This window comes from Arachis ipaensis, chromosome B10 (assembly GCF_059453495.1).
Source record: "Arachis ipaensis isolate K30076 ecotype BB chromosome B10, ASM5945349v1, whole genome shotgun sequence".
Classification (NCBI taxonomy): domain Eukaryota; kingdom Viridiplantae; phylum Streptophyta; class Magnoliopsida; order Fabales; family Fabaceae; genus Arachis; species Arachis ipaensis.
Genome location: NC_142435.1, coordinates 48067470 through 48078958, shown reverse-complemented (window position 1 = coordinate 48078958; position 11489 = coordinate 48067470). Strand labels below are relative to the sequence as shown.

General features: G+C 39.9%; 1 non-coding gene across 1 annotated transcript; it reads right to left on the bottom strand.

The window, feature by feature from the left end:
- Positions 1–11381: 11381 nt before the first annotated feature.
- Positions 11382–11489, bottom strand: LOC148579950 (small nucleolar RNA R71). Its single transcript, XR_015895710.1, has one exon. It is a non-coding gene; the product is annotated as a small nucleolar RNA R71 (small nucleolar RNA).

Genomic DNA, 11489 nt, shown 5'->3' with positions numbered 1-11489 from the left:
GATAGACTAGTATTGATCAGCTACTTCACTCAAGGAATGAATCCCCAAGATAGGACCACACTAGATGGTGCTAGTAATGGTTCCATGAAAAAGTACAAAATCGCAGATGAAGCATGGCAGCTGATCAACAACTTAGCTGAGTCCACTAAGAATCATAGGCCGAGGCGTAGCCACTCAAAAGCTGTTTGATAAACCCATATTTTATGATATATTTTGTGCTTAGTTTGAGTGATTTATTCAATCCTTCAACCACTTGTTCATGTTAATTGCATGGTTTTACTTTCCCTTCCTTATTATGTGATGTATGTGAAATACATGTTTCCTATGCTTTTAAATTAATTATTTTAATCACCTTTAATTCCATTCGATGCCGTGATTAGAGTATTGAGTAGTTTCAGATCTTCTAAGGCAGGAATGACTTGAAGGATGGAAAGAAAACATATAAAAATGGAAGGGAAGTGCAAAATGGAGTCCCTGAAGAAACTGGTATCCACGCGATCGCATGGACGACGCAATCGCGTGCCAAGCGCGAATCAGCAGCGACGCGGTTGCATGACTGACGCGACCGCGCGCCTTAAGCAGAACGCATATGACGCGGCCACATGACTGACGCGACCGCGTGGCAAGGAAAAGCTCCGAATGACGCGACTGCATGACCCACGCGGACACGTGACAGAGGCCACGCACCAGGAATTGCAGAAAACGCTCATAGCAAATTCTGAAGCCCTTTTTGGCCCAAATCCAAGTTCAGAAGGCATAGACCAGAGGTTATGAAGTGAGGGAATGCATCCATTCAGAGAGAGCTTGCCAATTTCCACTTCTCATGTTTTAGATCTAGTTTTGAGAGACGTTCTCTCCTCTCTCTCTCTCTTAGGATTAGGATTTAGGACTTCTCTTAGTTTTAGGAGTAACTCTCGATCCAGGTTTAATGTTCCTTTACTTTAGTAGATAATTTACTTTTGCAATTTGATTTATGAATTCTTCTATGTTCTGGATTATTTGAATTAATGTTATTTGAGGTATTCCAGTTTAATATTGCTTTCTCTCATTTATGCTATTATTGCTTTTACTCTGAAGACATCTTTATTCCAGTAGATTTACTTTTTCCCTTTTGGTTTTGGTTAAGAAATCAGTAACTCAGGAGTTATCCAATTCAACAGCATAATTGATAATTGTTATCTTGCCAATTGAATTGAACTTCAATAATCCCAATCTTTTCTTAGGAAATAAATAGGATTCGAAGATCAAACCAATTTGTCCCTTGACCTTCCCTTGCCTTAGCAAAGGTTAACTAAGAGGAATTAAGATTCAGCTTTCATTACTATTGATAAGGATAACTAATTTGGACTTCCGATTTCTCGTACCTTGCCAAAAGTTTGCTTTACAGTTATTTATTCCTTTTAATTGCCATTTAATTTACTCACCATTAAATTACTAGTTCCTCATTCTTGAAACCCCAATTTGCAATCTCCATAGCCAATAATAAGAACATACTTCCCTGCAGTTCCTTGAGAAGACGACCCGAGGTTTATATACTCGGTTATCAATTTTAAGGGTTTTGTTACTTGTGACAACCAAAACGTTTGCACGAAAGGGATTTCTGTCGGTTTAGAGACTATATCTACAACGCGAATATTTTTATGACATTCTTTACTGGAAAAAATCCCGTTCGTCAAAATGGCGCCGTTGTCGGGGAACTGCTAACGTGTGCCTTATTATTGGTTATTGTACATATTTTTCTTTTACTTGTTTATTTATTTTTGTTTTTACTTTTTAATTTTATTTGCTACTATGAACTCTCACCCCTCTCGCTTTGAGTTTGGTTCTAACTTTATTGAAGGAAATAGAAGTTACAGCAGGAATATGCATCAAGGTCAGACCAATTAAGGATGGATGGAGCCAAGAGGATCTAATCAACCCTTTAGGCAACAACACCCTCCAAGATATCATGGACAACGACCATTCTACAATGCATACCCAGCTGATAGATATGGTGGACAATCTTGTGACTACCAACAAGCCCCACCCCGTGCTTATAGACCATCCTCTCAACATAACCTCGAACCACCACACTCACAAGCTTCTTTTCACCATTCGCCACCGTATGATCCTTTCATACCCCAGTTCCAATCCAATCACTCCCAAGCACCACCACTTCCCCATGTTTCATTTCCAATTCCATCACCCAGAGAATCAGAGGTTCGCCTCAAGGTAACAGTAAATAAACTTCAAGCAACTATTCGACAACTGGAGCAAGCAGTAATTCAATTAGTTTCTAGACGCGCGAACATTCAAGGACCAACCACAGCCCCATGTGGACAATCTAATGAAGAGCATGGCATGAAGGAGATATTAGAAACTCCAGTGGACAAGACAGAGCATGAATTCGTACTCGAACAAGTAGAAGAAGCTGTCATTGTACAAGAAGAAGAGTTGGTTGAAGATCTAGGAGACACTGAACCTCCATGGGAATCCAAAGCTGAGGAGAACTCCGCCAAGGACCTTACAGTTAACGCTAAGGAGGATATTGCACATTCCCCAAGGCAAGTCGTTTATGAAGAACTAGACGGAATAACCCAGGACACAAATTCCCTTGATGATGATAGTCACAAGTCAAGTTTTCTTAGTGATAAACTTGCATCCGCAAGTGAATTCTCTGAGATCGAAGAATCTTCCCCAAATGAATACGAAGGTGATGCAGAGGTAGATTTCTCTCAACCTTCCATCTATGACTCAAGTGATGAGGAAGACATAGAAGACTTTGACCGGGGTGATGATGCGTTTGAAGATCCCTGCAAAGAAGTGGAGGAATTCACAGAAGATTACCAGGGAGCAGAACTTACAGAACCACCAGAAACACCTTCCCCAAGGCCATTACCACCCAATACAAGCTTCAAGTGGGTACAATCCTTAACTTTTAACTTTACTTATTCACTTGAATATGGTTTACTTGAAACAGATGGCTAGCTTAGAGATCTGTGCGGCTTTAAGAGTAAGAGGGAAATGGCTCGTGCTCAAAGCTGGTGCACAAGGTTCAATAAGGTTCCACGCTTCAACTCGAAGTGCACGGATTGGCATCAAAATCAATCGAATGGATCTCGGAAAACGTTTGGTTACCATGGTGAGAATTTACTTTTTAAACCGCCCGGATGGAAACCTGGAGATCAAGACGGAGGCAGATTTAAAAACAAGGCTTGGGATCCTGGAATCTATTCTGACATTCGTCACCTTGGGAGCCTAAAAATCTGTTTGAAGCTGCTCAGACGCTTTACAAGCCTAGTTTGGGACCCCGGAGGCTATTGGCATTCCAAGCACTGGGGGAGATTTCTGGATGAATTTAAACACAAGCCACCATAACACAAAGCTCTTCAAATGTCCAACTTAATGACTTTAACTAAATGTGCTAGGTGGGAGACAACCCACCGTGGTATGATCGTTCCTTTTGTAATTTTAATTTTATTTAGTTTTGTTTGTTTTTGAATTTTATTTTATTTTATTGAACCTAGAATCATGAACAGCATTCACATCAAGCACTGCATTCTGCATATTGCATTCCGCATTCTGCATATAAAAAAAAGGGTGCGCGACGCGACCGCATGCCCCATGCGATCGCGTCGAAGGCGAACTACACTTCCCACGCGACCGCATCATCCACGCGGCCGCGTGACCTGGAGATCGGCATAAACATCCAATGTCGAGAAAGTTAGGCTGGAATCGTGCGGCCGTTGTGCGTCTAGCACAAAATGGCCCACGCGATCGCATGTCCCATGCGATCGCGTCACATGCACACAACCAATCCCACGCGACCACGTGAGTGACGCGATCGCGTCGCATGGATTGCACAATTTCCAATAGGAGACAGAGAGTTGCGCTGGAACGACGCTAGATTCGTGCGTTTAGCACAATTTTCAGCGACGCGATCGCATTTTACCCCTTCCATGCGATCGCGCGCCCCACGCGATCGCGTCACTTCCATTTTCACCCCAACCACGCGACTGGGTGCTCCACGCGGCTGCGTGGATTCAAAAATATAACTGATGAGCGGATAATTTATATGCTTTTTGGCATTGTTTTTAGTATGTTTTTAGTAGAATCTGGCTACTTTTAGGGATGTTTTCATTAGTTTTTATGTTAAACTCACATTTCTGGACTTTACTATGAGTTTTTGTGTTTTTCTGTGATTTCAGGTATTTTCTGGCTGAAATTGAGGGACTTGAGCAAAAATCAGATTCAGAGGTTGAAGAAGGACTGCTGATGCTGTTGGATTCTAACCTCTCTGCACTCAAAATGGATTTTCTAGAGATACATAACTCAAAATGGCGCGCTTCCAATTGCGTTGGAAAGTAGACATCCAGGGCTTTCCAGCAATATATTATAGTACATACTTTGCCCAAGTTTAGACGATGCAAACTGGCGTTCAATCATGAAGCTGAATGCCAAATTATTTGGTATTGAGACTTGGGAAGATGAACCTCCCTTGTTCACCAATGAACTAAGTGATCTGGATCAACTGACATTGCCTCAGAAGAAACAGGATCCTGAAAAGTTCTTAATACCCTGTACCATAGGCACCATGATCTTTAAGGTTCTGTGTGACCTTGGTTCAGGAATAAACCTCATGTCCCTTTCTGTAATAGAGAAACTGGGAATCTTTGGGGTGCAAGCTGCTAAAATCTCATTAGAGATGGCAGACAATTCAAGAAAACAGGCTTGTGGACAAGTAGAGGACGTGTTAGTAAAGGTTGAAGGCCTTTACATCCCTGCTGATTTCATAGTCCTAGATACTGGGAAGGATGAGGATGAATTCATCATCCTTGGAAGACCCTTCCTAGCCACAGCAAGAGCTGTGATTGATGTTGACAGAGGTGAATTAGTCCTTCAATTGAATGGGGACTCCCTTGTGTTTACAACTCAAGGTCATCCTTCTGTAAACATGGAGAGGAAGCATAAAAAGCTTCTCTCAAAACAGAGTCAACCAGAGCCCCCACAGTCAAACTCTAAGTTTGGTGTTGGGAGGCCACAACCAAACTCTAAGTTTGGTGTTGAACTCCCATATCCAAACTCTAAGTTTGGTGTTGAACTCCCATATCCAAACTCTAAGTTTGGTGTTGGAGAGTCTCAACAATGCTCTGAACATCTGTGAGGCTCCATGAGAGCCCACTGTCAAGCTATTGACATTATAGAAGCGCTTGTTGGGAGGCAACCTAATTTTTATTTATCTAACTATATTTTTCTTAGTTATATGTCTTTATAGGTTCATGATCATGTGGAGTCACAAAATAAATATAAAAATTGAAAACGGAATCAAAAACAGCAGAAGAAAAATCACACCCTGGAGGAAGACCTTACTGGCATTTAAACGCCAGTAAGAAGCATGTTTTGGGCGTTCAACGCCAGAACAGAGCATGGTTCTGGCGCTGAATGCCAGAAATGGGCAGCATCTGGGCGTTTGAATGCCAGAAATGCACCCTGAAGAAGAGCTGGCGCTGAACACCCAGAACAAGCACCAATCTGGCACTGAACGCCTAGAATTGTGTGCAAGGGCATTTTGCATGCCTAATTTGGTGCAAGGGTGTAAATCCTTGAACACCTCAGGATCTGTGGACCCCACAGGATTCCCACCTACCTACACTCGCTTTCTCTCACCCCTCTTTCACACAATCCCATAAACACTCTTCCCTAAAACCCTTCACCAATCACCTCAATCTCTCTTCCCTATCACCACTTCACCACTCACATCCATCCACTCTTCCCCATAAACCTACCTCATAAACTCCACCTACCTTCAAAATTCAAAATCAATTTCCCACCCAACCCACCCTAAATGGCCGAACCTAACACCCTCTCCCCCCACTATATAAAGTCCTCCATTCTTCTTCATTTTCACACAACACAACCCACTCTTCTCTTCTTGGCCGAAACACAACCCCTTCTCCCTCGCCTCCATTTCTTCTTCTTCTTCATCTATTCTTTCTTCTCTTGCTCGAGGGCGAGCAAAATTCTATGTTTGGTGTGGTAAAATCATAAGCTTTTTGTTTTTCCATTACCATTGATGGCACCTAAGACCGGAGAATCCTCTAGAAAAGGGAAAGGGAAGACAAAAGCTTCCACCTCCGAGTCATGGAAGATGGAAAGATTCATCTCCAAAACTCATCAAGACCACTTCTATGATGTTGTGGCCAAGAAGAAGGTGATCCCCGAGGTCCCTTTCAAGCTGAAAAGAAATGAGTATCCGGAGATCCGACATGAAATCCAAAGAAGAGGTTGGGAAGTTCTAACAAACCCCATCCAACAAGTCGGCATCCTAATGGTTCAAGAGTTCTATGCCAATGCATGGATCACTAGGAACCATAATCAAAGTAAGAACCCGAACCCAAAGAATTATCTCACCATGGTCCGGGGGAAATACTTAGATTTTAGTCCGGAAAATGTGAGGTTGGCGTTTAACTTGCCTATAATGCAAGGAGATGCACGCCCCTACACTAGAAGGGCCAAATTTAATCAAAGGTTGGACCAAGTCCTCATGGACATATGTGTGGAAGGAGCTCAATGGAAGATTGACTCCAAAGGCAAGCCGGTTCAATTAAGAAGACTGGACCTCAAGCCTGTAGCTAGGGGATAGTTGGAGTTCATCCAACGCTCCATCATCCCCACTAGCAACCGATCTGAAGTTACTGTGGATCGGGCCATCATGATTCATAGCATCATGATTGGAGAGGAAGTAGAAGTTCATGAAGTCAACTCCCTTGAACTCTACAAAATAGCCGAAATGCCCTCCCCTGGGGCAAGGCTAGCTTTTCCTCATCTTATTTGCCATCTATGTTACTCAGCTGGAGCTTTCATAGAAGGAGATATTCACATTGAGGAAGAGAAGCCCATCACTAAGAAAAAGATGGAGCAAGCAAGAGAGCCCATTCATGGAGCTCAAGAGGCGCATGAATCTCATCACCATGAGATCCCGGAGATGCCTCAAATGCATTTTTCTCCATAAAACTATTGGGTGCAAATCAACACCTCCCTAGGATAATTAAGTTCCAACGTGGGACAACTAAGGGTGGAACATCAAGAGCACTCCATCATCCTTCATGAAATTAGAGAAGATCAAAAAGCAATGAGGGAGGAGCAACAAAGACAAGGAAGAGACATAGAAGAGCTCAAGGACATCATTGGTTCCTCAAGAAGGAAACGCCACCATCACTAAGGTGGACTCATTCCTTGTTCTTAGATTCTCTGTTTTCGTTTTCTCTATGTTAAAGTGCTTATCTATGTTTGTGTCTTCATTACATGATCATTAGTAGTTAGTAACTTTGTCTTAAAGTTATGAATGTCCTATGAATCCATCACCGCTCTTAAATGAAAAATGTTTTAATTCAAAAGAACAAGAAGTACATGAGTTTCGAATTTATCCTTGAACTTAGTTTAATTATATTGATGCGGTGACAATACTTTTTGTTTTCTGAATGAATACTTGAACAGTGCATATATGTTTTGAAGTTGTTGTTTAAGAATGTTAAATATGTTGGCTCTTGAAAGAATGATGACAAGGAGACATGTTATTTGATAATCTGAAAAATCATAAAAATGATTCTTGAAGCAAGAAAAAGCAGCAAAGAACAAAGCTTGCAGAAAAAATAGGCGAAAAAATATAGCAAAAAAAAACAAAAGAAAGGAAATAAAAAGCAAGCAGAAAAAGCCAAAGCTCTTAAAACCAAGAGGCAAGAGCAAAAAGCCAATAACCCTTAAAACCAAAAGGCAAGGGTAAATAAAAAGGATCCCAAGGCTTTGAGCATCAGTGGATAGGAGGGCCTAAAGGAATAAAATCCTAGCCTAAGCGGCTAAACCAAGCTGTCCCTAACCATGTGCTTGTGGTGTGAAGGTGTCAAGTGAAAACTTGAGACTGAGCGGTTAAAGTTAAGGTCCAAAGCAAAAAAAGAGTGTGCTTAAGAACCTTGGACACCTCTAATTGGGGACTTTAGCAAAGCTAAGTCACAATCTGAAAAGGTTCACCCAATTATGTGTCTGTGACATTTATGTATTCGGTGGTAATACTGGAAAACAAAGTGCTTAGGGCCACGGCCAAGACTCATAAAATAGCTGTGTTCAAGAATCATCATACTGAACTAGGAGAATCAATAACACTATCTGAACTCTGAGTTCCTATAGATGACATTCATTCTGAACCTCAATGGATAAAGTGAGATGCCAAAACTATTCAAGAGGAAAAAATCTACAAGTCCCGCTCATCTAATTGGAGCTATGTTTCATTGATAGTTTGAAATTTATAGTATATTCTCTTCTTTTTATCCTACTTGATTTTCAGTTGCTTGGGGACAAGCAACAATTTAAGTTTGGTGTTGTGATGAGCGGATAATTTATACGCTTTTTGGCATTGTTTTTAGTATGTTTTTAGTAGAATCTGGCTACTTTTAGGGATGTTTTCATTAGTTTTTATGTTAAATTCACATTTCTGGACTTTACTATGAGTTTGTGTGTTTTTCTGTGATTTCAGGTATTTTCTGGCTGAAATTGAGGGACTTGAGCAAAAATCAGATTCAGAGGTTGAAGAAGGACTGCTGATGCTGTTGGATTCTGACCTCCCTGCACTCAAAATGTATTTTCTGGAGCTACAGAACTCAAAATGGCGCGCTTCTAATTGCGTTGGAAAGTAGACATCCAGGGATTTCCAGCAATATATAATAGTCTATACTTTGCCCAAGTTTAGATGATGCAAACTGGCGTTTAACGCCAGCTCTCTGCCCAATTCTGGCGTCCAGCGCCAGAAACAAGTTGCAAAGTGGAGTTCAAAATATCTTCATGGTGTAAGCTAGATTGATGGCGGCACTCATGAGAGTCCGGAAAGTCTAAACCTTGTCTGTGGTATTCCGAGTAGGACTCTGGGATTGAATGACTGTGACGAACTTCAAACTCGCGAGTGCTGGGCGTAGTGACAGACGCAAAAGGATAGTAAATTCTATTATAGTATGCTCGAGAACCTCAAAGATGATTAGCCATGCAGTGACAGCGCATCGGACCATTTTCACAGAGAGGAATAGGATGCAACCATCGACAAGGGTGATGCCTCCAGACGATTAGCTGTGCTGTGACAGAGCATTTGGACAATTTTCCCGAGAGGATTGAAAGTAGCCATTGGCACCGGTGACATCCTTACAAAAAGCCAGCCATAGAAAGGAGTAAGACTGATTGGATGAAGACAGCAGGAAAGCAGAGGTTCAGAGGAACAAAAGCATCTCTATGCGCCTATCTGAAATTCTCACCAATGATTTACATAAGTATTTCTATCCTTATTTTACTATATTATTTTCGAAAACTCCATAATTATTTTATATCCGCCTGACTGAGATTTACAAGGTGACCATAGCTTGCTTCATACCAACAATCTCCATGGGATCGACCCTTACTCACGTAAGGTTTATTACTTGGACGACCCAGTGCACTTGCTGGTTAGTTGTATCGAAGTTGTGACAAATTATGAATTGACATTAGAGCACCAAGTTTTTGGAGCCATTACTAGAGATCACAATTTCGTGCACCAAGTTTTTGGAGCCGTTGCCAGGGATTGTTTGAGTTTTCGGCAAGCTTTTGGTCCGGTAACATCAGTGCCAAGTTTTGATCCGGCAACAACACCAAGTTTTTGGCGCCGTTGCCGGGGATTGTTCGAGTTTGGACAACTGATGGTTCATCTTGTTGCTCAGATTAGGTAATTTTCTTTTTGTTTTGTTTTCAAAAATTTTTCAGAAATATTTCAAAAATTTCTCCTTTGTTTTCGAAAAAAAAACTTTTAAAATAAAAATGTTTTCAAAGTGTTCTTGGTGTTCATCTTGACATTCATTGCATTCTTGCATGCATTCATTGTTTTGATCTAAAAACTTCATGCATTGCATCATTTTAGTGTTTTTCTCCCTCATCATTAAAAATTCAAAAAAAAAAAATCTTTCCCTTTTTCTCTCTCAAAATTTCGAAAATTAGATTTGACTTTTACAAAAATTTTTAAAATTCAATTATTTCTTATGAGTCAAATCAAATTTTCAATTTAAAAATCTTATCTTTATCAAATTCTTTTTCAAAAACCAAATCTTTTTCATTTTTCTTAGTTATTTTCGAAAATTTTAAAAATATTTTTCAAAAATCTTTTTCTTATCTTTATCTCATAATTTTCGAAAATAACATCATCAATTAATGTTTTGATTCAAAAATTTCAAGTTTGTTACTTGCTTGTTAAGAAAGATTCAAACTTTGAGTTCTAGAATCATATACTGTGATTTCTTGTGAATCAAGTCATTAATTGTGATTTTAAAAATCAAATTTTTTCAAAAACTAATTTCAATCATATCTTTTCAAAAATATCTTCTTATCCCATCTTTTTCAAAATTTGATTTCAAAATATCTTTTCTAACTTCTTATCTTCTTATCTTTTCAAAATTATTTTTCAAATTTGTTTCAACTAACTAACTAACTTTTTGTTTGTTTCTTATCTTTTTTAAAAACTACCTAACTAACTCTCTCACTCTCTAATTTTCGAAAATATCTTCCCTCTTTTTCAAAAATTCTTTTTGATTAACTAATTATTTTAATTTTTGATTTTAATTTTCAAAAATTACTAACCTTTTTCAAAAACTATTTTCGAAAATCACTAACTCTTTTTCAAAAATTATTTTCGAAATTTTTCCTCCCTCATCTCACATCACTGCTCCTATCCTTACCTTTTTGTTTGGATTCTTCGTTCTTCTTCACCCCTATTCCTTTTCTTCTTCTACTAACAATAAGGAACCTCTTTACTGTGACATAGAGGATTCCTCTTCTTTTCTTGTTCTCTTCTCTTTCTTATGAGCAGGAACAAGGAAAAAGGCATTCTTGTTGAAGCTGATCTAGAACCTGAAAGGACTCTGAAGAGGAAACTAAGAGAAGCTAAATTACAACAATCCAGAGACAACCTTATTGAAAATTTCGAACAAGTAAAGGAGATGGCAGCCGAACCCAACAACAATAATGCAAGGAGAATGCTTGGTGACTTTACTGCACCTAATTCCAATTTACATGGAAGAAGCATCTCCATTCCTGCCATTGGAGCAAACAACTTTGAGCTGAAACCTCAATTAGTTTCTCTGATGCAGCAGAACTGCAAGTTTCATGGACTTCCATCTGAAGATCCTTTTCAGTTCTTAACTGAATTCTTACAGATATGTGATACTGTTAAGACTAATGGAGTAGATCCTGAAGTCTACAGGCTCATGCTTTTCCCTTTTGCTGTAAGAGACAGAGCTAGAGTGTGGTTGGATTCTCAACCCACAGATAGCCTGAACTCTTGGGACAAGCTAGTCACGGCTTTCTTAGCCAAGTTCTTTCCTCCTCAAAAGCTGAGCAAGCTTAGAGTGGATGTTCAAACCTTCAGACAGAAGGAAGGTGAATCCCTCTATGAAGCTTGGGAGAGATACAAGCAACTGACCAAAAAGTGTCCTTCTGACATGCTT